The following is a 27,819-nucleotide window of genomic DNA, read 5'->3' as shown; positions in this document are numbered from 1 at the left end:
GAGACTTATTTTTCTCAATGTCATTTTTTATGTTCATGTTTGATTTTACCTTGGAAAGTGATACAGTTACAGAAAAATGAGAATGGCATAATGAACATCTGTATATCTTTCCCCTGAACTCACTGAATGCACATACATTTTTAATTTATAGATGTCTTTCTTTTAATTCTTAATCTAAATTTGTTTTACATTAAACCATTATTCTGAGATAAAACAATTTAGGAATTGTAGGTTGAAAATAATTTGAAATTGCACTCAATTCGAGCATGAAATCTTAAAACAACAAAAAAAACCTATTCATTTGGAGAGTCTTAACAATACTAACATGTGAATAATGCACACAGATTGTGCTACAGCTTAGTTATTTCACATGAAAAATGCAAATTTATGCAAGTGGATAGTACAGTCATATACTGAGAGAGTTACTTTACTGATTATAGAACAATATTCATAATATTACTTTACTCTTTACTTTTGTCTTGCAATTCAATTATTGACCCATCTTGTTTATTCTTATCCTAAACAGTTACAGCATATTTCACTCTTCTATAATTTAGCTTTTTTTCAAGTTATATTAAATTTAGTAAACATAAAATTAATAAGTGCCTATTATTATTAAGTGCCCATTATTAGGTTGGTAACAATTTATATTTGTGAAGACAAGAATATTCCCTATAGAGTACTTACTATAATATTTTTCCTTAGAGAAAACAGGACATCATTTCAACTAAGGAATAAGTTGCAATATTCATACTGTATATGAGTAAGAAATTTTCTTTTCATTTTGATGTTTCCTTTTCTTTGGCAAGATCATTTTGCATTCTCATTGTTTAGAGATTTTATTGGTACTTAGTACTCTCAGACTGAAAAGGTATTGAAAATGAAAAGTGAATTCTGGACTTATTAGTGTAAATAATTTGATATTTGTAAAGATATTAATATGGTGTAAAGATGTACACATTTGAAAAATTAGTTAAAATTGAATGCTAATCCAGTATGATGAAGGGTGTGGAATTTTAAATATTATACAGTGTATGTGTAAATAATGCTTTCAATTGTTTAATTTCATTGCTAGAAATTTTGCATCCCCCTGTAAGTGTGTATCCAGATTCCCTGTATGCAGAATTCTGCTGTGTCAAATGAATTTTTCTGACTGAATGACCTGAATGTATGTTCCTTACAAGAATGGTCCATGACTCCTAATAGGCAATAAGAATGTGCCAAATCAAATGTAGAAGGACATTTTTGATTGCTTTAAAATCTTAGCTGTCAATCCACTTAGTTAAAAAGGAAGGCTACTCACTTCTTCCTTATCTATATAGCCTCAATAAGACATATCCCCCTTTCATAAAGAAATTTTCTTGTAATTTTCCTTGATATTGACATACTGAAGTAATTATAAAATTTTAATTATCTTAAGATCTGAGATTTCTCAGTGATTATTTTTCCTTGAATAACTAATTTTCTTTTTTGCCACATAGTAGATCCTTGACATAAATTATTTGATATAGAAGAGAGAACTTCATATGTGGTTTGTTTCATTTTAAACATAGGCACAAGAGTAAGTTATATACCCAATAAGAAAGCTTGATTTCTGGTTAATTTCGAAGAGAAAAATAATCTTTGCTTTAGATCCCTTCCTCCAATTCTCATTATATGTTTGGCTGTTTCCAAACAAAATGAAAAACAAAAAAAACTTGATTTCAACTTGTGTTTTTTATATACTCATATTCTTATGTTTACACCAATTAATGTCACAGAGGAGGTGAGCTATTGCGCTTCCTAAGAATTTGTTGGAATCTTTAGTATATGCGCTTACAGTCTCTTGGGTTAATAACAACGTTATAAAAGTTCTTCCTCTTCAATATGTTATCAAGAAAAGTATCATTCATCTTTCTAATGAGATGCAAATTCTTAAGATTTCATTATGTTTGATTTTAAAGAAGGGTATTGTCAATATGAACACAAGTTTTCTTCCCAAGTGAACAAACTCTACATGCTAGAAGTTTGATTTAAAATGTGAACAACAAAGTAATAAATATTTAGACATTTTATTGTGTTTTGAGGGATGCATATTGATTAAGGAAACTGATGTAGAACTAGGTTACATATTTATCAGGAAGTTTTGACTTATTTGCCATAATCCATATTAAAACCAAGAGTGAAATTAATAAGTGTGAGTTCAAAGGAAAATGAGCATTTCATATAGAACTTAATATTTAATGTCACAAGGTATAATTTTTCTTGTTTTAGAAAGTACCTTTTAAACTTTCATAAATTTACTGCAACATTTTCAAAAAATAATATGTAAAGATGCAGAAGAGTGAAATTGTACAGCTCTGTAGAACCTAGAAATTTGAGAATTTGTAAACTGACCAGGTAGATGTTGTTTCAATTTTTAATTCATTCACTAGACACCAGCTTGCATAATAATATCCAAGCAATTTATGGTTAATATAGTGATTTTCTTTCTTAAATTTCATGATTAAATATCAAGAAAAAATTTTGTATTTTCTTCCCAAGCATGAAACTGACCTGGTACTGCTTGCAGAAAGAATAAAATCATCCCCAAGGTAATATCAAAGATTCTTATTTAATAGTACATGGGAGAGGACCGTGAGAATGTGGCAAAGTTGGGGCAAGAGAAAATTGCTGACTTTCAACTAAAAAATAAATTCATCACAGGGATGAAAGGATGGAAAAAGGAATACAGTCTATAATATTTAGTAACTTTGGTGACAAATGGTAACTATACTTACTGTGATGAACATTTTGTGACATATGTAAATATAAAACCACTATGTTGTGGACCTGAAACAATATAATAATGCCCCTCATACATTTCAGTTTAAAGAAACGGTAAGGAGCAATAGTTCTCGAATAGATGTTCTAGAGCTTAATTGTTTGGTGAAGTATAAATAAAATATTAAACTTGAAAACAGTTTGCCAATGAATAATTTCTGCTGTTTTTATTAAAAACAATCAAAAATTAATATAAAGAATTACTACATGGAAAAACTTGTGATAGAAAATAATTTCATTCCATATGTTTAAACAAATCATTACATATAATTGTATTATTCATACTATGCATTTTATCTGAGGAAAGAAATCATTAGCAATTTCCATTAGGCAAAAGTAAATATAGGGGTGGAGCCATTGAAAATTACTTTAAAATTTTCTTTTTTATCACATATCCCCTTTCTATTAAACACATTTGATATTAAAAACAAATATAGTTTTCAAAGTGAAGAGGTAATCCACAAAAATATTGACTTTTAGACTTTTAGTTAAAGTGATTTTAAGAAGTACTTCACAATTATGAGGATCATTAAAGTACATCAAATGCAATTCAAAAATTAAAAGTTATGGCCAACAGCTTCAATCATATATAATATTGAAAATCCTTTATTTCCTTAAATAATTTGACACATGCTCAAATGTTTGTTTTAAGTAAAATATGAATTAAATATAATATGAATATATTGGTTTCTAGTTTGGGATACATTTAGACACTATCAACAAAGTTGTATCCTTCCTTTTTTAAATACAATTTTGAAGTGCATTTGACGTGCAATATTGTATTGCTCTCAGATGAACAACATAGTGATTTGACCACTCTACCTATTTCTGATACACACCCCTTTCTGATCCATGAATACAGTATATCTTTTCATTTGTGTCTTTCTTCAATTTCTCATCAATATCTTATAGTTTTGGGTATATAGATCTTCCACTTCCTTGGGTATATTTATTCCTAAGTTTATTTAGTATTTTAAGTGCTATTGTAAATTAGATTATTTTATTTCTTTGTCACTGAGCTCATTGTTAGGGTATAGAAAAATGCAAATGATTTCATATGTTTATTTTGTATCCTGAAACTTTACTGAATGTGTTGATTAGTTTTAACAGTTGTTGGTGGAGTCTTTAGGATTTTCTATATAGAAGATTATGTCCATATGGAAACACCAGAGACCCCAAATAGCCAAAGCAATACTGAGAAAGAAGAATAAAGTGGGGGTGGATCTCACTCCCCAACTTCAAGCTCTACTACAAAGCCATAGTAATCAAGACAATTTGGTAGTGGCACAAGAACAGAGCCACAGACCAGTGGAACAGACTAGAGAGTCCAGACATTAACCCAAACATATATGGTCAATTAATATTTGATAAAGGAGCCATGGACATACAATGGGGAAATGACAGTCTCTTCAACAGATGATGCTGGCAAAACTGGACAGCTACATGTAAGAGAATGAAACTGGATCACTGTATAACCCCATACACAAAAGTAAATTCAAAATGTTTCAAAGACTTGTATGTATGTCATGAAACCATAAAACTCTTAGAAAAAAACATAGGCAAAAAACTCATGGACATAAACATGAGTTACCTCTTCTTGAACATATCTCCCCAGGCAAGTGAAACAAACACAAAAATGAACAAATGGGACTATATCAAGCTGAAAAGCTTCTGTACAGCAAAGGACACCATCAATAGAACAAAAAGGTATCCTACAGTATAGGAGAATATATTTGTAAATGACAGATCCATTAAAGGGTTGACATCCAAAATATATAAAGAGCTCACACACTTAAACAAACAAAAAGCAAATAATCCAATTAAAAAATGGGCAGAAGAGCTGAAGAGACAGTTCTCTAAAGAAGAAATTCAGATGGCCAACAGACACATGAAATATGCTCCACATCACTTGTCATCAGAGAAATGCAAATTAAAAGCACAGTGAAATATCATCTCACACCAGTAAGGATGGCTACCATCCAAAAGACAAACAACAAATGTTGGCGAGGTTGTGGAGAAAGGGGAACCCTCCTGCACTGCTGGTGGGAATGTACATTAGTTCACCCATTGTGGAAAGCAGCATGGAGGTTCCTCAAAATGTTCAAAATAGAAATATCTTTTGACCCAGGAATTCCACTCTGAGGAATTTACCCCAAGTATGCAGCACTCCAGTTTGAAAAAGACAGATTCACCCCTATGTTTATCACTGCACTATTTACAATAGCCAAGATATGGAAGCAACCTAAATGTCCATCAGTAGATGATTAGATAAAGAAGATGTGGTACATATACACAATGGAATATTATGCAGTCCTAAAAAAAACAAATCCTACCATTCTCAACAGCATGGATGGAGCAAGATGGTATTATGCTCAGTGAAATAAGCCAGGCGGAGAAAGACAAGTACCAAATGATCTCACTCATATGTGGAGTATAAGAACAAAAGAAAACTGAAGGATCAAAACAGCAGCAGAAGCACAGAACCCAAAAATGGACTAATAGTTACCAAAGGGAAAGGGACTGAGGAGAATGTGTGGGAAGGGAGGGATAAGGGTGGGGAAAGAAGAAAGGAGGCATTACAATAGGATGTATAGTGTGTGTGGGGGGGAACTGTGAGGGCTGCGCAACACAGAGAAGACAAGAAGTGATTTTACAGCATCTTACTATGTTGATGGACAGTGACTGTGAACAGGGTTATCGGGGGGACTTGGTGAAGGGGGAGCCTAGTAAACATAATGTCCTTCATATAATTGTAGATTAATGATACCAAAATAAAATTTTTAAAAAAAAGAATTTGTTGGAATCTTTAGTATGTGTGTTATCAGTCTCTTGGGTTAATAACAATGTTATAAAAGTTCTTCCTCGTTAATATGTTATCAAGAAAATTATCATTCATCTTTCTAATGAGATGCAAATTCTTAAGATTTCATTATGTTTGATTTTAAATAAGGGTATTGTTAATATGAATACAAGTTTTCTTCCCAAGTGAACAAACTCTAGATGCTAGAAGTTTGATTTAAAATGTGAACAATGAAGTAATAAGTATTAGGAAATTTTATTGTGTTTTGAGGGATGCATATTGGTTAAGGAAACTGATGTAGAACAAGGTTATATATTTATCAGGATGTTTTGACTTATTTGCCATAATCCATATTAAAACCAAGAGTGAAATTAATAAGTGTGAGTTCAAAGGAAAATGAGCATTTCATATAGAACTTAATATTTAATGTCACAAGGTATAATTTTTCTTGTATTAGAAAGTACCTTTTAAACTTTCATAAATTTACAGCAAAATTTTAAAAAATTAATATGTAAAGATGCAGAAAAGTGAAATTGTACAGCTCTGTAGAACCTAGAAATTTGAGAATTTGTAAACTGACCAGTAGATGTTGTTTCTAACATTTTAATTCATTCACTAGACAACAGCTTGCATAATTATATCCAAGCAATTTGTGGTTAATATAGTGATATTCTTTCTTAAATTTCATGATTAAATATCAAGAAAAAATTTTATTTTCCTCCCAAGCATGAAACAGACCTGGTACTGCTTGCAGAAAGAATAAAATCATCCCCAAGGTAATATCAAAGATTCTTATTTAATAGTACATGGGAGAGGACCGTGAGAATGTGGCAAAGTTGGGGCAAGAGAAAATTGCTGACTTCCAACTAAAAAATAAATTCATCACAGGGATGAAAGGATGGAAAAAGGAATACAGTCTATAATATTTAGTAACTTTGGTGACAAATGGTAACTATACTTACTGTGATGAGCATTTTGTGACATATGTAAATATAGGACCACTATGTTGTGGACCTGAAACCAATATAATAATGCCCCTCATACATTTCAGTTTTAAAAAACGGTAAGGAGCAATAGTTCTCTAATAGATGTTCTAGATCTTATTGGTTTTGTGAAGTATACATAAAATATTAAACTTGAAAACAGTTTGCTAATGAATAATGTCTGCTGTTTTTATTAAAAACAATCAAAATTTAATATAAAGAATTACTTCTTGGAAAAACTTTTGATAGAAAATAATTTCATTCCATATTTTTAAACAAATCATTACATATAATTGTATTATTGATACTATGCATTTTATCTGAGGAAAGAAATCATTAGCAATTTCCATGAGGCAAAAGTAAATATAGAGGGGAGCCATTGAAAATTACTTTAAAATTTTATTTTCTTATCATATATCCCCTTTCTATTATACACATTTGATATTAAAAAACGAATACAGTTTCCAAAGTGAAGACGTAATCCACAAAAATATTGACTTTTAGACTTTCAGTTAAAGTGATTTTAAGAAGTTCTCTTGAACTTTATGATTATGAGGATCATTAAAATACATCAATTGCAATTCAAAAATTAAAAGTTATGGCCAACAGCTTTAATCATATATAACATAGAAAATCCTATATTTCCTTAAATAATTAGACACATGATCAAATGTTTGTTTTAAGTAAACTACTAATTAGATATAATATGAACATATTGGTTTCTAGTTTGGGATATCTTTAGACACTATCAACAAAGTTGTATCCTTCCTTTGTTAAATATGATTTTGAAGTACAGTTGATGTGATATTGTATTGCTCTCAGATGAACAACATAGTGATTTGACCACTCTATGTATTACTGATACTCACCCCTCTAAGTGTACTTACCATCTGCCACCAAAGACATAACAATATTATTATCTATATTCACCATGCTATACTGTCATCCTGGTGACGAATTCAATGTATGATTTGAAGTTTGTACCTCTTTATCCCTTTCACCCAATTCTCCTGCCCTCCCCACTCCACATGGTAACCAGCAATCTGTGCCATGTGTTTTTGAGTCTTTTTCTGCTTTGCTTGTTTGTTCTTTGATTTTCTATATATTTTATAGACACATTTTATTTATTAAAGTGTAATATTTGTGGAAAATAACTATTAAATTTCATTCTTAACTGGTTATGATTCAGAATCTATAAGAACATTTCCATATGTATTGTTATCAATACTTACACTTTGTCTAAGAAAGAGCCACATCATTCATTCTTTCACACAAAACTTATTTAGATAATTTTTATTTTATTATGTGTTTGCTAGATTTTAATAACTATTAAAATTACCCACAATGCACAATAATGGCTTCTACCCTTAAGGAATGTCCAATTGAGATAGAGATAGTGCATAACACTGTGCACACTGAGATAATACAAAGCAAAGCAAGGAAATGCCCAATAGGCGTGACAAACACACAGGAAGCTACCACTGAATTGTGAAACACAAACACTGGTGAAGGGTTCATGATGGTTTTTACTGAGGAGATGAATTTTTTACACATATCCTTAGGGTCCCAGAGAGCTATGTCCTGAAATGGATTGGAAGATGAAAATTTCAAGAAACAAACTGCTATAGGAGATATTTTAAACAGTAGTTCTAAAAACTGAAGTCTGTAATTAGAATAGAGCTAATGATTCATATCAACTACACACCAGTTTTCTGAATCTCACTACTGGGCTCCTTGGCTTTTTAGTCTAACCCATTTGTTGGCTTCCTTCCCTCCAGAAAGACCCCCTTGGAGAGAGGGGTTGGAAGGCTACAATCTCACCCCTGTGACTCACTTTATCCTCATGGGGCTCTCTGACCTCCCCAAGGTGTGCTATCCTCTCTTTGTGTTCTTTGCCGTCATCTACCAGGTCACCTTGGTGGGAAATGGGGCCATTCTCCTGGCCACCAGGATGGAGAAAAAACTGCACACACCCATGTATTACTTTCTGGCCAATCTGTCCCTCTTAGACATATTCTGCCCATCAGCTACTGTCCCCAAGATGCTGAACAACTTCTTGACTGGGAATCACATTTCCTTCCTGGACTGTGCTTTGCAGGTTTACTTCCTGGTGGCCCTGGTAGGGACTGTATTCTTCCTTCTCAGTGTCATGGCTTATGACCGGTATGTGACCATCTGCTTCCCTCTTTGATACAATCTTATCATGACAGAGACTCTCTGTGCCCTGCTCACAGCTGGGACCTGTGCAGCAGGGTTTCTCATTTCCCTCCTTCATACTGTGTCCACCTTCTGCCTGTCTTTCTGCAAATCCAATCAGATTAACCAGTAGTACTGTGACATCCCCCCACTGGTGGCCCTCTCCTGCTCATCCAAGTCCATGATAGACATGATCATGTTAGTGGAAAGAGGGATTTTGGGGATTGGTGCCTTCCTGACCACATTTATCTCTTACATCTACATCATATCTGCCATCCTGAAGATCCAGTCAGTAGAAGGGAAGCACAAAGCCTTCTCCACATGTGCTCCCCACCTCCTGGTGGTCTGCTTGTCCTATGGCTCAGCCACATTCACCTACATGTAACCCTCTTCTGGTGGACACTCTCCTGATGGCCACAGCCTCATCCCCATGCTCTATGGGGTTATTACCCCAATGTTAAACCCCATGATCTACAGCTTGAGAAAAAGAGAGGTGAAAGGAGCAGTCAGCAGGGTCTTCTGTCATGGAGCATGTTTATAGGAAATGCAACAGTAAAAGAGAATGTCTCAACGCTCACTTTTAAATAGGGTAAACTCATAGAAAGTAATTTTCAATTGATACAGAACATACATACAATACACAGAAATTTATAGATACACACATACATATAACTTTATACCTATATCTGTATGCATATTTATCTCATTCCAATTGAAACAAAGTGTATCATTCAAAGTAGGTATTTTCAGGTGTATACAGAGAACTGTTAATGATCACACTAGTAAGAGGTGTAAATGGGCATTTCTTTTCATTTAACTGGGGTGTGTGATCACATCCACATCCATATCCACATCCGTACCTATACCTGTATTATCTGTATATTTTATGTCTATTCTTAAACCTATATCTGAACATTTATCCCCAGGTCTTTGCCTTCTTTCCACTGTGATACCAGCTGCCTAGGCTGATACGTCTCTCTAACGTTATGATCTCTCTCACCCTGTCTCAGTTATTGCTCCCACTCACTCTGTATTCCTCTGCTGCTCCCCGTTTCCCGGTGACCCTATCCATTTTCAGTAAAACCTGTGTCTCCAAGGAGAGCACTGTCTTTTCCTGTCTGGTTTAGATATCTAATTCAGTTTAAAATATTACTGCCCTCTTAGCTTCAACATGTTAGAGACTGGAAACACCTTCTAACATACACACAAACACACATGCCTTCTAATCAGCTGCCGTGTATTCTTGTTACTAGTTTTCCCCGGTACATAGACTAAAATCCCTGAAACTAGACTCTGCCTTGAAATCCAGCACTTCCGTTCAGGGTCACTAGATAGCTGTTGCTGTTGAGGGGATGGTGAAGCTTCCTCACTCTATTCCATTTTCCTGTCACCTCAGAAATAGGAACATTTTCTCTATGTTTATGTAATACACTGCTTAATATGCAATCATGTATCTATACTTTTCCTAATAATCTGGGAATCTCAATAACTTCTGAATTTAGGCCACATTCAGGTGGTCACCTTGAATATCTACCCCCTCTGCACTTCTGATTCTCATCGGTCTATGGCATCCCCTATCCTCTCTTCTCCTCTACCTGCACTTTGTCCTCCATTGTCATTAAATGATGTGATCACAGCACTAGTGAATGGTCCTACAGTATTTAGAATCACCCTGTTACTTCCTTTTCTGTATGTTATTGATATTTTTACTCAATTCAAAGCTTTACACAATGATGGCCTCATCATACGAACTTGTGCCACATCAGACAGGGTATGTGAACTTTTGCATGCAGTCTTGTGGAAACAATTAAATTCTCCCAAACGCAGCACTGCCCAGACACACATCCTCTATGACACTTCAGAGTTGCCCATAGCAGTGGCAGGTCACTGTTACTTGATTTTAGACACAGTGGAAAAGTCCATAAAGACTTGAAGTAAGAAGAAAGTAACAATACAACTGTACTATTAGAAACTTGAGGTTTATTTTGTTTTTATTCTTCATTTTATTCTAACAGAGTTTGCATGTGGTATTAAAAATTCAGTTCTTCATTGTATAAAAACCCATAGATTTTTAAAAAATGTAATACCATATAAAATTGAAAAAAATCTTAAAAACACAACTAGTTGTCTATTTGAGATAACAAATATTCATGTGTTTGCTTAATATTTTACCTTTTATTTGAATGTAATATTATTTGCGGTGATGGTGTCACATCTGTGTTACACAAACCACTCTGAAATATAACTCTCTCTTAAAAAACAATAGGTATCTCACATTTTTTTGTCCAATTCAGGTCTTGACCAACAATAGAAACATTTTTGGATAATGGTTAAAAGAAGAAAAATAAAGGACTACAATTTTCTGTGTCTTTTTTTATAAACATGAAATCATGGCAAATCAAGTTTCTTCTTATTAAGTGTAAAAGATACCCTTGAACTCTTATGAAAATAATGGGTTACTCTGTTTTCTGTGAGATTATGGGTACACTACACAAAACTTAAAATATTTTTAAGTATAGTTGATGTATAGTATTATATTCATTTAAGGTATATTACTTAGTTGATTTGATCATTTTCTATATTATTAAATGTTCATTCCACCTACTGTAGAGTCTGTCTACACAGAAAGATATTATAGAACTATTGACTAGCTTCCCTATGCAGTACTTTAATCTCTGTGACTAATTTATATGATGATTGAGATTTTGTGCCTCTTTATCATCTTCACCTGTTTCACCCACCCACCCCAGCCCCTCCTGCATGGGGACCATCAGTGTGTTCTCAGTGTCTATGCCTATAGTTATCTGGTTGATTTTGTTTGGACTTTAGTTTCTTGGGGGTTTTTCATTACCAATTTAATTTCACTTTGTTTTGTTTTTAGATTCCACATATAAGTGAAAACATAAGGTATTTGTCTCTCTCCATCTAGCTTGTTTCATTCAGCATCATGACCTCTAGTTTCATCCATGTTGTTGCAAATGACCAAATTTCTTTCATTTTACTGCTGAATGTCATTACATACATGGACCAGGGCTTGTTTACACATCTGTCAACTGACGGACATACTAGTTTCTCCCACATCTTGGCTATTGTAGGTGAAGTTGCTGGCAACACAGGAGCGCATTCATCTTCCCGAATCACAGATTTTTGTTTTTTTTTGGGTAAATTACTAGAAATGGAATTGATGGTCATAGATGATTTTTATTTGTAGCATTTTGAGGAACTTCCATGTCTTCACCAATTGTCCATGGTGACTGCACCAAAAAGAGGGTTCCCTTTTCTCCACATCTTCACCAACACTTGTTTTTTGCAATGTGGCCATTCTGACTGGTGTGTGGGGTGACATCTATTGTGGTTTTGACTTGCATTTTCCTGACGTTTAGTGATATGAAGCATCTTTTTATGTTGGTTATTTGTATGGTATGATGTTGGCTGTGGGTTTGCCATATATGGCCTTGATAATATTGAAATACATGCACTTTTTAATATTTGTTGAAAGCTTTTATCATGAATGGGTGTTGAATTTTGTCAAATGCTTTTTCAACATCTATTGAGATGATTTTTACCTTTCCTTTTTTTGATCATGTGGTGTTTCCCAATGATTGATTTGCAGATATTATACCATCCTTACTTCCCTGTGATAAATCCTAGCTGATCGTGGTGAATGATCTTTTCAATGTATTTTTGAATGTGGTTTGAAAGTTAAAATACAAAAGTAGCAAAATCAACTGCTTTTTCAGATTATTTGAAGGAATCCTGAAGTTAAAGTTGATAAAGTAGACATACACATATCTATATCTGTATATTCAATGCAGGACGGGGAAACAGAAATGTAGGCTGTTAGAAGGTATTCAAAATTAAGCAACTAACAAAATAATATTGGCTGCTATTTATGTAACATCATATATAAAACACATGGTAACTACAAAACACACACCTATAATAGATATACAAACACAGAAAAAGGAATACAACACAGTAAAAAAGAAAGTCATCAAACAATAGTGTTTTAAGTAGAAAAGAAGAAAACTAAGAGATAGGTCTTTGAAAAGATAAATAAAATTTTAACTAGCCTATCAAAACATAAATATACAATAGTAGATGTAAAGAGAAATATTACAACTAATCCTACAGAATTACAAAGGATCATAAAAGACTAACATGAATAATTACAGGCCTAAAAATGGTCTAAACAAGAACAAATGGACACATTTCCTAGAAACACTTTCCACCAAGAGCGAATCATGAAAATATAGAAAATGCTAACAGACCAATAATAAGATTGAATCACTAATAAAAAAATCTTAAATATAGGAAACTCCTAGAACTAATGCATTTATTAGTGTATTCTAGTAATCATTAATGAATTAATACCAATCCTCAAGAGCTTGAAAAAATTTTAAGAGGAGAGAACATCACCAATTCCATTTCACAAGGACATAATTACCCTGATACAGAGTAAGGTAAGGAAACTACTGCCATCCATATCCCTGATGAACATAGATACAAAAATCTTAAAAAGGTTCTGACTTTTGTGACTTCTATTTAACAAAACATTGGAGTCCTAGCAATTAGGCAAGACAAAAACTTACAAATATCCATATAATAGAAGAAGTATTAATGTTGTCTCTGCAGATGATATATTTTTATAGAAAAATACTTAAGACAAAAAAAAACCCAGAAATTAATTTTTGCATTTCAACAACATGGATTGACCTAGAGGGTATTCTGCTAAGTGAAATAAGTCTCAGAGAGAAAGAAGAAAAAATATCATTTTCACACCAAAAGGATTTCATTTACCTGTGGAATCTAAAAACAACACAAACACGTTAGAAATAGACTCATAGGCACAGGAAAGAGACTGGTGGTTGACATAGTGGAGTAAGGTAGGGATTGGATGAAATAGTTCAAAGGGGAAAATTAATGAGATTATTAATGTTAATCTGGGTGATCATTACATAAGCATAAAAACATCAAAATTCTTCCATCTGTGCAGTAAGAAATGTACATTTTAGTGTATGTGCATCAATAAAAACTGACATAAACAGGAGAAAGAAAATCACTGATTCCACCAGAAAGTATTAAACAAAAAAACTAAACTCACAGGATACAAATCTACATACAAATATCCAATGTACTTTGATACATTAATAATTTATCTATAAAAGGTATGTGATGTATCTTAGAATTGCATCAGAAGTATACTAAGACTAAATTTAGCAAAGGAGGTGTAAGGTCAATAAACTGAAAATTATTAGACATTGATGAAAGAAATTTTTAAAAGATACAAATACATGTAAATATCCCATGTATAAGAAGAATTCATATTGTTAAAATGTACACACTACCCAAAGTTCTCCATAGATTCAATACAATTCCCATCAAACTTCCAATGTCAGTTTCCACATAAATAGAAATCAAAACTCTCATCATATAGCATAAAAAAGAGCCTTAAGTTACAAACACTACTGAGAAAAGTACAGAGTAGGTATCACTCTTCTTTACTTCAAACTATATTATAAAGCTATCTTATGCAAAAGAGTGTGGTACCAGTCAACAAAACCTTATAATAGACACATAGACCCGTGGAATAGAATTAAAAGCCAGAAGTAAACATACATATATGGGCAGCTAATATCTGATAAGGCAGCCAAGAAACACAGTGGAGAAAGGATAGTGTCATAAAATAGAGGTGGTAGATGTGTTAACCAACCTTATGGTGTCAAATATTTTGCAACAAATATATCAAACTATCATTTTGCACACCAAAACTTATACAACATTATATGTAAACTCTATCTCAGTAATGGTGGGGAAAATAATACAATTATAAATTATGTGTGTCCATTTCTCCATAATAGTTACTATATCTAAATGAGAGACTAGTTTCAGGGATTTTAGTCCCTGTAGCTGGAGAATACTGATACTAAAAATATACAACAACTGATAAGGAGTGTTTGTGGTTTGTGTATGTGTGTATGTGTCTGTGTTAGAAAATGGTGCTTTCAATTTTGATCATGTTGAGAGTAAGATGAGAGTAATTTATTGAACTAAATTAGATAATCAGAGATAAAATAAGTCCTCTCTTTGGAGAGACAGGTAGGTCTAAGAATGTACAGGGTCACAGAAAGAGGGAGAAAAGCAGATAAATACATAGTAAGTAGAAGCAAAAAAAAAAAAAAGACAGGATGAGCAAAAGCATAATTTTATGGAGAGAGAACAGGCATTCAATCACATGAGGAAAAGAAGAAAAACAAAGATCTATGAAGAGACATTTAGATATAGATGCAAATGTAGATATAAAAATAGGTAGTATAGGTTTAGTTATGGATATGCATATGGCTATGAACATAAATTCTAAATACCTAAATGTGTTGGGGCAGAGCCAACATGGCGGCGTGAGTAGGACAGTGGGAATTTCCTCCCCCAAACATATACATTTTTGAAAATACAACAAATATAACTAATCCTAAAAGAGAGACCAGAAACACAGGACAACAGCCTGACTACAGCCACACCTGCGAGAGCCCAGCGCCTGGTGAAAGGGGTAAGACACAAGCCCCGGCCTGATGGGACCTGAGCACACCTCCCGCCAGCTCCCAGCAGGAAGGAGAGGGAGCCCAGGACTGCTAAACACCCAGCCCCAACCATCTGCACCAGAGCAGACACAGTGCATGCGTGGAGGGCTGGAAACTAGGGAAAGAGGGCAGCAAGACCTCTGAGCGGGTGCCGAAGCTGATGCCCCTGTGACAAAGAAAAGCGAGTGCTTTCTGAAAGACTTAAAGGGACAGGGATTTAACAGCTAGATGGAAACAACACAAGTCACAGCCCAGTGGCTGGAAATTACAGGGAAAACCAGGTGCACTAACCCCCTGGGCAACATCTCTGAGACCCCTCACGGAGGTAAACAGCCAAACAGCACCCCCCCACCCCGTCCATTACCCCTCTGGGTGCTGTGAAAGCAGAGACACAGCCTAAGGCAAAACACGCTAACAGAAAGGAAAATTCCTACACTTCGGCTGGTCAAGACACAAGACCCAGCCTACACACAATTAACCAACACAAGCCACTAGGGGTCGCAGTTGTCCCAGTAAAGAAAGGCCAGTAGCAAGTGAAAAGTTTGGCCCACCCAGCTGACAGTCAATAGCACCTGTCAAAATGAAAAGGCAAAAAAATATGATCCAGACAAGACTAACCCAGACAACTTCAGCATCTGCTGCATCTTCCCCTGAGAAGGAACCTGGGGAGATAGATTTAGCCAGTCTTCCTGAAAAATAATTCAAAACAAAAGTCATAACCATGCTGATGGACTTGCAGAGAAATATGCAAGAACTAAGGAAGGAGAATACAGAAATAAAACAAGCTCTGGAAGGACTTCAAAACAGAATGGATGAGATGCAAGAGACCATTAATGGACTAGAAAACAGAGAAAAGGAATGCAGAGAAGCTGATGCAGAGAGAGATAAAAGGATCTCCAGGAATGAAAGAATTTTAAGAGAGCTGAGTGACCAAACGATTAGGAACAATATATGCATTATAGGGATACCAGAAGAAGAGAGAGAAAAAGGGATAGAAAGTGTCTTTGAAGAAATAATTGCCGAAAACTTCCCCAAACTAGGGGCAGAAATGGCCTCTCAGACCACAGAGGTACACAGAACTCCCATGACAAGGGATCCAAGGAGGGCAACACCAAGAAACATAATAATTAAAATGGCAAAAATCAAAGACAAGGACAAAGTATTAAAGGCAGCCAGAGAGAAAAAAAAGGTTACCTACAAAGGAAAACCCATCAGGCTATTATCAGACTTCTCAACAGAAACCCTACAGGTCAAAGAGAAGGCATGATATACTCAATGCAATGAAACAGAAGGGCCTCGAACCAAGACTACTCTATCAAGCACGAATATCACTTAAATATGAAGGAGGGATTAAACAATTCCCAGACAAGCAAAAGTTGAGGGAATTTGCCTCCCACAAACCACCTCTACAGGGCATCCTACAGGGACTGCTCTAGATGGGAGCACTCCTAAAAAGAGGACAGAACAAAACACCCAACATATGAAAAAGGGAGGAGGAGGAATAAGAAGGGAGAGAAATAAAGAATCATCGGACCATGTTTATAATAGCTCAGCAAGCGAGTTAAGTTAGACAGTAAGATAGTAAAGAAGCAAACCCTGAACCTTTAGTAACCACAAACTTAAAGCCTGCAATGGCAATAAGTTCATACCTTTCAATAATCACCCTAAATGTAAATGGAGTGAATGCACCAATCAAAAGACACAGTAATAGAATGGATGAAAAAGCAAGATCCATCCATATGCTGCTTACAAGAGACTCACCTCAAACCCAAAGACATGCACAGACTTAAAGTCAAGGGATGGAAAAAGATATTTCATGCAAACAACAAAGAGAAGAAAGCAGGTGTTGCAATTCTGGTATCAGACAAAACAGACTTCAAAATAAAGAAAGTAACAAAAGACAAAGAAGGACATTACATAATGATAAAGGGCTCAGGCCAACAAGAGGATATAACCATTCTAAATATATATGCACCCAACAAAGGAGCACCAACATACCTGAAACAAATATTAACAGAACTAAAGGAGGAAATAGATTGCAATGAATTCATTCTAGGAGACTTCAACACACCACTCACTCCAAAGGACAGATCCACCAGACAGAAAATAAGTAAGGACACAGAGGCACTGAACAACACACTAGAACAGATGGACCTAATAGATATCAACAGAACTCTACATCCAAAAGGAACAGGATACACATTCTTCTCAAGTACACATGGGACATTCTCCAGAATAGACCACATACTAGGCCACAAAAAGAGCTTCAGTAAATTTCAAAAGATTGAAATCCTACCAGCCAACTTTTCAAACCACAAAGGCATAAAACTAGAAATAAACTGTACAAAGAAAGCAAAAAGGCCCACAAACACATGGAGGCTTAACAACACGCTCCTAAATAATCAATGGATCAATGACCAAATCAAAATGGAGATCCAGCAATATATGGAAACAAACGACTACAACACTAAGCCCCAAATTCTGTGGGACACAGCAAAAGCAGTCTTAAGAGGAAAGTATATAGCAATCCAACCATATTTAAAAAAGGAAGAACAATCTCAAATGAATGGTCTAATGTCACAATTATCGAAATTGGAAAAAGAAGAACAAATGAGGCCTAAGGTCAGCAGAAGGCGGGACATAATAAAGATCAGAGAAGAAATAAATAAAATTGAGAAGAATAAAACAATAGCAAAAATCAATGAAACCAAGAGCTGGTTCTTTGAGAAAATAAACAAAAAAGATAAGCCTCTAGCCAGACTTATTAAGAGGAAAAGAGAGTCAACACAAATCAGCAGTATCAGAAACGAGAAAGGAAAAATCACGATGGACCCCACAGAAATACAAAGAATTATTTGAGAGTACTATGAAAACCTATATGCTAACAAGCTGGGAAACCTAGAAGAAATGGACAACTTCCTATAAAAATACAACCTTCCAAGACTGACCCAGAAAGAAACAGAAAATCTAAACAGAACAATTACCAGCAACGAAAATGAAGCGGTACTCAAAAAAATACCAAAGAACAAATCCCCCGGGCCAGATGGATTTACCTCGGAATTTTATCAGACATACAGGGAAGATATAATACCCATCCTCCTTAAAGTTTTACAAAATAAAAGAAGAGGAGGGTTACTCCCAAACTCATTCCATGAAGCTAACATCACCCTAATATGAAAACCAGGCAAAGACCCCACCAAAAAAGAAAACTACAGACCAATATCCCTGATGAACGTAGATGCAAAAATACTCAACAAAATATTAGCAAACCAAATTCAAAAATACATCAAAAGGATCGTACACCATGACCAAGTGGGATTCATCCCAGGGATGCAAGGATGGCACAACATTCAAAAGTCCATCAACATCATCCACCACATGAACAAAAAGAAACACAAAAACCACATGATCATCTCCATTGATGCTGAAAAAGCATTTGACAAAGTTCAACATGCATTCATGATAAAAACTCTCAGCAAAATGGGAATAGAGGGCAAGTACCTCAACATAATAAAGGCCATCTATGAAAAACCCACAGCCAACATTATATTGAACAGCAAGAAGCTGGAAGCTTTTCCTCTGAGATCGGATACTAGACAGGGATGCCACACTCCTCACTGTTATTTAACATAGTACTGGAGGTACTAGCCATGGCAATCAGACAAAACAAAAAAATACAAGGAATCCAGATTGGTAAAGAAGAAGTTAAACTGTCACTATTTGCAGATGATATGATACTGTACATAAAAAATCCTAAAGACTCCACCTCAAAACTACTAGAACTGATATCAGAATACAGCAAAGTTGCAGGATACAAAATCAACACACAGAAATCTGTGGCTTTCCTATACACTAACAATGAACCAACAGAAAGAGAAATCAGGAAAACAACTCCATTCACAATTGCATCAAAAAAAATAAAATACCTAGGAATAAACCTAACCAAAGAAGTGAAAGACTTATCCTCTGAAAACAACAAGTCACTCTTAAGAGAAATTAAAGGGGACACTAACAGATGGAAACACATCCCATGCTCATGGCTAGGAAGAATTAATATCGTCAAAATGGACATCCTGCCCAAAGCAATATACAGATTTGATGCACTCCCTATGAAACTACCAGCAACATTCTTCAACAAACTGGAACAAATAATTCAAAAATTCATATGGAATCACCAAAGCCCCCAAATAGCCAAAGCAATCCTGAGAAAGAAGAATAAAGTAGGGGGGATCTCACTTCCCAACTTCAAGCTCTATTATAAAGCCATAGTAATCAACACAATTTGGTACTGGCACAAGAACAGAGCCACAGACCAATGGAACAGACTAGAGAATCCAGACATTATCCCAGACATACATGGTCAATTAACATTTGATAAAGGAGCCATGGATATACAATGGCGAAATGACAGTCTTTTCAACAGATGGTGCTGGCAAAACTGGACAGCTACATGTAGGAGAATGAAACTGGACCATTGTCTAACCCCATATACAAATGCAAACTCAAAATGGATCAAAGACCTGAATGTAAGTCATGAAACCATTAAACTCTTGGGAAAAAAACATAGGCAAAAACCTCTTAGACATAAACATTAGTGAACTCTTCTTGAACATATCTCCCCGGGCAAGGAAAACAACAGAAAAAAATGAACAAGTGGAACTATATTAAGCTGAAAAGCTTCTGTACAGCAAAAGACACCATCAATAGAACAAAAAGGAACCCTACAGTATGGGAGAATATATTTGAAAATGACACATCTGATAAAGGCTTGACATCCAGAATATATAAAGAGCTCACATGCCCCAACAAACAAACAAAAAAATAACCCAATTAGAAAATGGGCAGAGGAACTGAACAGACGGTTCTCCAAAAAAGAAATACAGATGCAACAGACACATGAAAAGATGCTCCACATCGCTAATTATCAGAGAAATGCAAACTAAAACTACAATGAGGTATCACCTCACACCAGTAAGAATGGCTGCCATTCAAAGGACAAACAACAACAAATGTTGGCGAGGCTGTGGAGAAAGGGGAACCCTCCTACACTGCTGGTGGGAATGTAAATTAGTTCAACCATTGTGGAAAGCAGTATGGAGGTACATCAAAACGCTCAGAAGAGACATACCATTTGACCCAGGAATTGCACTCCTAGGAATTTATCCTAAGAATGCAGCAATCAAGTATGAGAAAGACCAATGCACCCCTATGTTTATCACAGCACTATTTACAATTGCCAAAAATTGGAAGCAACCTAAATGTCCATCGATAGATGAATGGATAAAGAAGATGTGGTACTTATACACAATGGAATACGACTCAGCCATAAGAAAAGGACAAATCCTACCATTTGCAGCAACATGGATGGAGCTCGAGGGTATTATGCTTCATGATACAAGCCAAACGGAGAAAGAGAAATACCAAATGATTTCACTCATCTGTGGAGTATAAGAACAAAGGAAAAACTGAAGGAACAAAACAACATCAGAGTCACAGAACTCAAGAATGGACTAATAGGTACCAAAGGGAAAGGGACTGGGGACGACGGGTGGGTAGGGAGGGATAAGGGGGGTGGAAAAAGGGGAGTATTAAGATTAGCATGCATTGGGGGGTGGGAGAAAGGGGATGGCTGTACAACACAGAGAAGAAAAGTAGTGATTCTACAACATTTTGCTACACTGATGGACAGTGACTGTAAAGGGGTATATAGGGGGGACCTGGTACAGGGAAGAGCCTAGTAAACAAAATATTCGTCATGTAAGTGTAGATTAATGATAAAAAAAGCAGTTTCTGTGTGGTGACCTCCAATGAGTTCTACACAATGATATAATTGCATATAAAAGTGTAGGCAAAGGGTCTGTTTGTGTTTATACAGAGGATCAAAGCCTAATTTGGCTACGCCGAAAATGAACTAAGATACGATATGAAAAAGAACTTCCAACATCAGTACTCTCGGGAAGACTCATGCCAGAAGATGATCATCGAAAAACCCCAACAAAGATCCATGCACTGCTACAGGTGTAGGTGCACCCATCCCACCAGTTCCTGGACTTGCCATGGGAATGAAGAAGGAGATATCTAAGCTGGCCTGCGCATACAGTAAAACAACAAATTTGACTGGATCTACACTGTTGGAACTCAACCAAGAATTAGGAGAAGTGCAAATTTTAGCTCTCCAAAATCTTACAACTACAGACTATTTACTGTTAAAAGAACATATGGGATGTGAACAGTCCCCAGGAATGGGTTGTTTTAATTTGTCTGATTTCTCTCAGACTGTTCAAGTTCAGTTGGACAATATCCACCATATCATAGATAAGTTTTCACAAATGCCTAATGTGCCTAACTGGTTATCTTGGTTTCACTGGAGATGGCTGGTAATTACAGGTATGCTTTGGTTACGTAACTGTACTCCTATTATGTTAATGTGTGTGCACAATTTAATTAGTAGTTTAAAACCTATACATGCTGAAGTTAATCTACAAGAAGATATGTCAAAGAAATAATCAATCTTCCCATGTTTTCTTCTGCCTGCTACTTCTATAGTTTTTATTCTTCCTTCCTAATTACAACCCTTAAATAGAATTCATGCCTCATATTGAATTTACTGAGTATTATAATTCTTCCAAGTGGTAAAGACACCTCAAGACAAATGCTGGGCATAGAAGCCACAGGGTATAAATATGCAAAGAAGTAAAAAAGCTAACCTTTTCAAACAATAAGACTTCTCTCTCACCAACTTTACATTTCCCTGTATGGTCCCGGAAGATGACTGGTTAGCCAGAGACGGGTAAGATTCCTCAAGGGAGGAACAACCTAAGACAGGCACAGTCGCAGGGAGGCCATCAGGTGAGAAAATGGGGATCAACAGAGGTGAGGCTTAGAACCTTACCTCCCCCCATTCTGAGAGAAATCTTCTGCATCCGTGGATGTTTTATTGCCCTTGTCTAGCTTGGATTAACAGATAGTCTACAGGCACACACCTGATCATCTACATTTTCTCTCTTACAACACTAAACTATGTTTTCTATCTTTATCTTGTATCTACCTACCACTTCAGCATTTTATTAAAAATAATAGTAATAGAGAAATGTGGCATCCACATATAAATCAAGTATAAAAATCAACTGAGTATTCATATTTGAACTGTTTATAATTCATAATGTATGAGCAAAACCGAAAGCTTTTGTGATGACTGCCCTTGTAATGTTCACGATGTAACTTATTCACTATATAAGAATTTGTTCTCCATGTAAGAACTTGTTCGTTATGCTTCAGAAGAATGGAAACTGATGAAAATTAGGCTTGGGATGGATAAATAATTGTGCATTGAGCATTAACCCCCCTATACAGAATTTTATTGTTGTTAACAACCATTTGATCAATAAATATGAGAGATGCCCTCACAAAAAATATATATATACACACTTACAATTGTAAAATAAATAACTATAACCAGGATGTAATGTATAGCATAAGGAATATAGTCAAAATATTGTAACAACTTGGTATGGTAATAGCTGGTACCTAGAATTATCATGTATATAAATTTTGAATCACTATGTTGTACACCTGAAACTAATGTAATACTGTGTGTCAACTACCCTTCAATAAAAAATAATTATCTAACAAAAAAAATTCTAATTACCTTAAAAGGTAGGCTCAGTTTATCCTTACATTAACTGTTACTAGTATTCTCTGCTACTCATGAAAAGGTTTATTTTGGGGGTTATATACTTTAGGTTCCCCTTGGATTGAGATACAACATATGTGTATATACATATGTAGGCTTTCAGATAAACTAAAATCATGTGTATGTTTGCATGTCTATAAATTTCAGTGTGCATAAGTGTATTCTATGTGTCAATTAAAATTATTGTCTATGAATTCTCCTTATAAATGTGTTCTAAAATGAATACAGACTTTTTTGTTTTACTCTTACATTCAGTGTAAACATGCTCATTGACATAAGACCTTTCTGAGTGCCCCTTTCACCTCTGTGTTCCTCAAGCTGTAGATTGTGGGGTTTAGCATGGGGGTGATAACCCCATTGAGCATGGTGATGAGTCTGTCCCTGTCTGGGGAGTGGTGACTTGAAGAGGGATGAATGTAGGTGAAGATGGTTGTGCCATAGAACAAACAGACCACCAGGAGGTGGGAGGGACATGTGGAGAATACTTTCTGCTTCCCTTCCACAGACTGAATCTTTAGGATGGTGGATATGATGTAAATGTAAGAGATGAAGGTGGTGAGGAACATACCAATTCCCGAGACACCTCCTGCCACTGAAACAAGCATTTCTGCCATGTAGGTGAATGAGCAGGAGAGGGCCACCAGTGGGGGATCATCACAGTAGTACTGGTTAACCCGATTGGACTTGCAGAAAGACAGGCAGAAGGTGGACACTGTGTGGAGGAGGGAATGGAGAAACCCTGCTGCCAGCTGGGCACAGCGAGCCTTTGTCATGATGAGGGTGTAATGGAGGGGGAAGCAGATGGCCACGTACTGGTCATAAGCCATGACAGAGAGAAGGAAGACCTCAGTCCCCGCCAGGGCTACCAGGAAATTAAGCTTCAAAGTACAGCCCAGGAAGGAAATGCTGTGATTCCCAGTCAAGAGGTTGTCCAGCATCTTGGCGACAGTAGCTGATGGGCAGAATATGTCTAAGAGGGACAGATTGGCCAGAAAGTAATACGTGTGGGTATACATCTTCTTCTCTGTCCCAATGGTATAGAGAATGGTCCCGTTTCCCACCAAGGTGACGGCAAAGACCACAAGGATTGTGCACCTCGGGGAGGTCAGAGAGCCCTGTGAGGATAAAGTGAGTCACAGTGGTGAGATTGTAGCCGTCCACCTCCTCCCTCCATGGGGGTCTCTCTGGAAGGAAGGAAGGCAAAAAATGGGTTAGAGAAAAAAGCCAATGGGACTATTGATTAGAAATTTGGCAAATCATTGTGTGTGGTTGGTGATGAAAACGTTAGTTACGTTTTAATTAAAGATTCCATTTATTAGAACTGTTGTTACAAACATCTCCTGACTTCATGCTCTTGCTTGGAATACTCATCCTCAGTTCCTTACCATGAGGAAGCCCTCTGAGACTTTAAGGAGATGTTTAAAAATTCACCTCCTCATTAAAACCATTGTGGACCTTTCACTAGCATTTGAAGTTTCACAACTCAGTGATATAGCTGTTTTGGATTCCTGAAACTGATGGGAGTTTACCTTATTTTGCTTTTATTATTTCAATGTTTACAATTTTATGCACTATCTCAATTCTAAGTATCTCAAAGGCAGTAGCTATATATTTTACAATGTATGTAATTTTGGGGGGATATTGTTCATGTACAACATTATATTGGTTTCAGATGTACAACAAACATAGTGACTCAGTACTTACCCACATTCCCAGCGAGTCTTGCCATGGTCCATGTAAACCCCACTACCAACCACAGTATTACTGTGTTATTTTTTATAACCCTTTCTTTCACTTCCATTCCTATGCCCAATTCATTTTATAATTTGAAGTCTGTACCTCTTTATGTGTCACCTTTTCAACTATCTTCACACCCCCATTTTACTTTATGTACCAAAAAACAAACAATGAAAAACAAATACATGGTAAATTATTTTAATAAATTTTACCAATGAACATACAATAAAAGAATAATTTACTTTTTTGTATAGGTGCAGAAGAATAAATGGTGCATCTCCTGGTTAGACAAATTGTATCTGTTAAGAATAAATATGGAAATGTTTTTTATAATAGATTCACAATAATTTAAGAATGAATTTTAACAGGTGTTCTCCAGAGTTAGTATAGTTTGATAAATTTATGTAGCATACAAAGTATAAACTAAACAAGCTAGAAAACAGAAACAGACTCATAAAAACAGAGAATAGACTGCTGGTTACCATGGACAGGGGCAAATGAAATAGGTGCATTAGATAAAGGATTACAAATTTCAATGTATTAAATAATTTAGTCACAGGGATGGAAGTATAGCATATGTAATAGAACTAATAATATTGTAATATGTTTTTGGTGGCATATAATCACTACACATCATGATGAGCATTTGGTAATGTATACAATTATTGGGTCACTTTGTTGTTCATCTGAAACCAACATAATATTGTATATCATCTATTTCAATAAAAAATTTAAAGAATAAAGGACAAATAAAATGTTTGATAGTCCCTAAGTATGAAGAATATTAGAAACAAATATATTCACATATTACTCAATCCCATTCTCTTTAAAATAAATATTTCAACATGTGTCTAATTGTTCAAAGAAATATGAGATCACAAAAATTAGGTGTGATGGAAGCTCTTGGCCATTGTAACTCCTTTAATTTTTAAACTACATTTATATATATTTTAAGTCCTCATAATCATGTTCAAAACTATTTATAAAAACAAACTAGATGAAGGTCAAAAATCAGTACTTCTATGGATGGTTCTCTCACATTGAAAACTACTTTTTTAAATATCAAATGGGTATGACAGAGAAGGAGATGATTAGCTAATAAAATATAACCATCATTTCAGTGCTTCTGCCTCCACATTTATTTTGTCTACTGGAAATTACTGATGATATATTGGCTCAGATCAAATGTACAAATAATACAAATTTGTATATAATGATTTATTTCTACAATTGGAATAAAATTTTCCACCACCTTTCTTTAATGCAATATTTCATTATTTCCTTCTTATCCATCTTCTCATTTCTTTGTTTCTTTTTGTCCTTCCTTCCACCCATTTGTCTGTCTTTTGAAAACTTCAGAAAACATTCAGTTGAAAAATTTTTCTATTTTATTATTTCTCTTACGTTTCGTTAAACTAATAAACTCTTGAATATCTACCTGAGGGCTACTACCCCTTAACTTTAATTGAGATAAAGTTAATTGAAATATAGTTAATGTACATATTATACTGGTCTCAGTGTACAACAGTGATTCGAGAATTATACAATTTGCTAAATGCTCACCATGATAAATGTAGATATCTGTAGATAATATCATACAAATATTCCACAATATTATTGACTATATTCTCTGTGCTGTGCTCATCCCTGTGGCTACTTTATTTTATAATGGGAACCCTGCTCCTCTTTGACCCCTTCACTCACTCAGGCCATCCTCCCATCCTTCTTCCCATGTGATGTATATTTAAGCAAGAATGACTGATGTCACTTGGATGATTTTATCTTTTATATTCTCAAACCACCCCGGGTCTGTATCATGCGTTGGAGGAAAAAACAATGTATTTTTGTGATATTAAAGTCATGATATTTAGGGAAGAAAACTACAATACTGACCAGAAAGTGTTTGGATATAATTCAATCAGTAGATGTTTAGTGAGCAAATGAAAATGACAACAAAAACACCCACCTTCTCAAATGTCAAGGTGCTGTAAAGCTGCACAATTTCAGTTCTCTGCATCTTTATGCATTCATTCTTTCTATTTTGCTTTCATTAATCTACAATTACATGAAGGACATTATGTTTACTAGGCTCCCCCCTTCACCAAGTCCCCCCCACATACCCTTCACAGTCAATGTCCATCAGTGTAGTAAGACGCCACAGTTACTATTTGCCTTATCTGTGCTGCACTGTTCTCCCTGTGATCCCCCTCACCATGTGTACTAAACATAATACCTCTCAATCCCCTTCTGTCTCTCTCCCCACCCACCCTACCACATCCCTCCCCTTTTGTAACCACTAGTTCCTTCTTGGAGTCTCTGAGTCTGCTGCTATTTTGTTCCTTCAGTTTTGCTTCATTGTTATACTCCACAAATGAGGGAAATCATTTGGCATTTGTCTTTCTCCGCCTAGCTTATTTCACTGAACACAATGTCCTCCAGCTCCATCCATGTTGTTGCAAATGGTAGGATTTGTTTCTTTCTTATGGCTGAATAGTATTCCATTGTGTATATATACCACATCTTCTTTATCCATTCATCTACTGATGGACATTTAGGTTGCTTCCATTTCTTGGTTATTGTAAATAGTGCTGTGATAAACATAGGGGTGCATCTGTCTTTTTCAAATTGGGCTACTGCATTCTTGGGTAAGTTCCTAGGAGTGGAATTCCTGGGTCAAATGGTATCTATTTTGAGTTTTTTGAGGAACCTCCATACTGCTTTCCACAATGGCTGAACTAGTTGACATTCCCACCAGCAGTATAAGAGGGTACCCCTTTCTTTGAATCCTTGCTAGGAATTATTGTTCTTAGTCTTTTTGATGCTGGCCATCCTTACTGGTGTGAGGTGATATCTCATTGTGGTTTTAATTTGCATTTCCCAGGCATGTAGAGCATTTTTCATGTGCCTTTGGCCATCTGAATTTCTTCATTGGAGAACTGTCTCTTCATATCTCTTCCCATTTTTATAATTGGGTTATTTGATTTGCATTTTGGGTGTTGAGAGGTGTAAGTTCTTTATATATTTTGAATG

General features: G+C 35.4%; 1 pseudogene; it reads right to left on the bottom strand.

The window, feature by feature from the left end:
- Window positions 1–23,318: 23,318 nt before the first annotated feature.
- Window positions 23,319–24,781, bottom strand: LOC118973880 (olfactory receptor 5V1-like; annotated as a pseudogene).
- Window positions 24,782–27,819: the final 3,038 nt, after the last annotated feature.

This window comes from Manis javanica, chromosome 14 (genome assembly GCF_040802235.1).
Source record: "Manis javanica isolate MJ-LG chromosome 14, MJ_LKY, whole genome shotgun sequence".
NCBI classification, from domain to species: domain Eukaryota; kingdom Metazoa; phylum Chordata; class Mammalia; order Pholidota; family Manidae; genus Manis; species Manis javanica.
This window is presented reverse-complemented; position numbering and strand designations above follow the sequence as displayed.